Source organism: Leiobunum rupestre, chromosome 7, assembly GCF_980474605.1.
Source record: "Leiobunum rupestre chromosome 7, qqLeiRupe1.1.hap1, whole genome shotgun sequence".
Taxonomy (NCBI): Eukaryota; Metazoa; Arthropoda; class Arachnida; order Opiliones; family Sclerosomatidae; genus Leiobunum; species Leiobunum rupestre.
The window spans coordinates 8,123,785-8,127,134 of record NC_143390.1 but is presented as its reverse complement, the minus strand read 5'-3'; positions in this window follow the sequence as shown (position 1 = coordinate 8,127,134).

The following is a 3,350-nucleotide window of genomic DNA, read 5'->3' as shown; positions in this document are numbered from 1 at the left end:
ACGTTATAGACACTCGAAAGGTACTCACAACGTCGATTAAAGACCAAAATTATACACTATATGAAAATCTAAGTGAAGGACCTCATATGTATAGTTCGTTGTAGACACTCGAAAGGTTCTCACAACGTCGATTAAAGACCAAAATTACACACACACTAATTTAAAATTTAAGTGTAAGACCTCATATGTATAGTTCGTTCTAGACACTCGAAAGGTACTCACAACGTCGATTAAAGACCAAAATTACACACTAATTTAAAATTTAAGTGTAGGACCTCATATGTATAGTTCGTTGTAAAAACTCGAAAGGTACTCACAACGTCGATTGAAGACCAATATTACACACTTTATGAAAATCTAAGTGTACGACCTCATTTGTATAGTTCGTTGTAGACACTCGAAAGGTACTCACAAGGTTGTTTAACACTCGATTAGAAAATCAATGTTTAAGACCTCATATGTATAGAACGTTATAGACACTCGAAAGGTACTCACAACGTCGATTTAAGACCAATATTATACACTATATGAAAATCTAAGTGTAGGACCTCATATGTATAGTTCGTTGTAGACACTCGAAAGGTTCTAACAACGTCGATTAAAGACCAAAATTACACACACAATAATTTAAAATTTAAGTGTAGGACCTCATATGTATAGTTCGTTCTAGACACTCGAAAGGTTCTCACAACGTCGATTAAAGACCAAAATTACACACACACTAATTTTAAATGTAAGTGTAGGACCTCATATGTATAGTTCGTTCTAGACACTCGAAAGGTTCTCACAACGTCGTTTGACACACGATTAGAAAATCAAAGTGTAGGACCTCATATGTATAGTTCGTTGTAAACCCTTGAAAGGTACTCACAACGTCGATTAAAGACCAATATTACACACTATATGAAAATCTAAGTGTAGGACCTCATAAGTATAGTTCGTTGTAGACACTCGAAAGGTACTCACAACGTCAAATAAAGACCAATATTACACACTAATTTAAAATTTAAGTGTAAGACCTCATATGTATAGTTCGTTCTAGACACTCGAAAGGTACTCACAACGTCGATTAAAGACCAAAATTACACACTAATTTAAAATTTAAGTGTAGGACCTCATATGTATAGTTCGTTGTAAACACTCGAAAGGTACTCACAACGTCGATTGAAGACCAATATTACACACTTTATGAAAATTTAAGTGTAGGACCTCATTTGTATAGTTCGTTGTAGACACTCGATAGGTATTCACAAGGTTGTTTAACACTCGATTAGAAAATAAATGTTTAAGACCTCATATGTATAGAACGTTATAGACACTCGAAAGGTACTCACAACGTCGATTAAAGACCAATATTATACACTATATGAAAATCTAAGTGTAGGACCTCATATGTATAGTTCGTTGTAGACACTCGAAAGGTTCTCACAACGTCGATTAAAGACCAAAATTACACACACACTAATTTAAAATTTAAGCGTAGGACCTCATATGTATAGTTCGTTCTAGACACTCGACAGGTTCTCACAACGTCGTTTGACACAGGATTGGAAAATCAAAGTGTAGGACCTCATATGTATAGTTCGTTGTAGACACTCGAAAGGTACTCACAATGTCAAATAAAGACCAATATTACACACTATATGAAAATCTAAGTGTAGGACCTCATATGTATAGTTCGTTGTAGACACTCGAAAGGTACTCACAAGGTTGTTTAACACTCGATTAGAAAATCAATGTTTAGGACCTCATATGTATAGTTCGTTGTAGACACTCGAAAGGTACTCACAACGTCGATTAAAGACCAATATTACACACTATATGAAAATCTTAGTGTAGGACCTCATATGTATAGTTCGTTGTAGACACTCGAAAGGTACTCACAACAACGATTAAAGACCAATATTACACACTATATGAAAATCTAAGTGTAGGACCTCATATGTATAGTTCGTTGTAGACACTCGAAAGGTACTCACAACGTCAAATAAAGACCAATATTACACACTATATGAAAATCTAAGTGTAGGACCTCATATGTATAGTTCGTTGTAGACACTCGAAAGGTACTCACAAGGTTGTTTAACATTCGATTAGAAAATCAATGTTTAGGACCTCATATGTATAGTTCGTTGTAGACACTCGAAAGGTACTCACAACGTCGATTAAAGACCAATATTACACACTATATGAAAATCTTAGTGTAGGACCTCATATGTATAGTTCGTTGTAGACACTCGAAAGGTACTCACAACAACGATTAAAGACCAATATTACACACTATATGAAAATCAAAGTGTAGGACCTCATATGTATAGTTGTTGTAAACACTCGAAAGGTACTCACAACGTCGTTTAACACACGATTAGATAGTCAAAATTAAGGACCTCATATGTATAGTTTGTTCTAGACACTCGAAAGGTACTCACAACGTCGTTAAACACACGATTAGATAGTCAAAATTAAGGACCTCATATGTATAGTTTGTTCTAGACACTCGAAAGGTACTCACAACGTCGATTAAAGACCAAAATTACACACTTATTTAAAATTTAAGTGTAGGACCTCATATGTATAGTTCGTTGTAGACACTCGAAAGGTACTCACAACGTCGATTAAAGACCAATATTACACACTTTATGAAAATCTAAGTGTAGGACCTCATATGTATAGTTCGTTCTAGACACTCGAAAGGTTCTCACAACGTCGATTAAAGACCAAAATTACGCGCTAATTTAAAATTTAAGTGTAGGACCTCATATGTATAGTTCGTTGTAGACACTCGAAAGGTACTCACAAGGTTGTTTAACACTCGATTAGAAAATCAATGTTTAAGACCTTATATGTATAGAACGTTATAGACACTCGAAAGGTACTCACAACGTCGATTAAAGACCAATATTATACACTATATGAAAATCTAAGTGAAGGACCTCATATGTATAGTTCGTTGTAGACACTCGAAAGGTTCTCACAACGTCGATTAAAGACCAAAATTACACACACACTAATTTAAAATTTAAGTGTAGGACCTCATATGTATAGTTCGTTCTAGACACTCGAAAGGTTCTCACAACGTCGTTTGACACACGATTAGAAAATCAAAGTGTAGGACCTCATATGTATAGTTCGTTGTAAACCCTCGAAAGGTACTCACAACGTCGATTAAAGACCAATATTACACACTATATGAAAATCTAAGTGTAGGACCTCATAAGTATAGTTCGTTGTAGACACTCGAAAGGTACTCACAACGTCAAATAAAGACCAATATTACACACTATATGAAAATTTAAGTGTAGGACCTCATATGTATAGTTCGTTCTAGACACTCGAAAGGTTCTCACAAC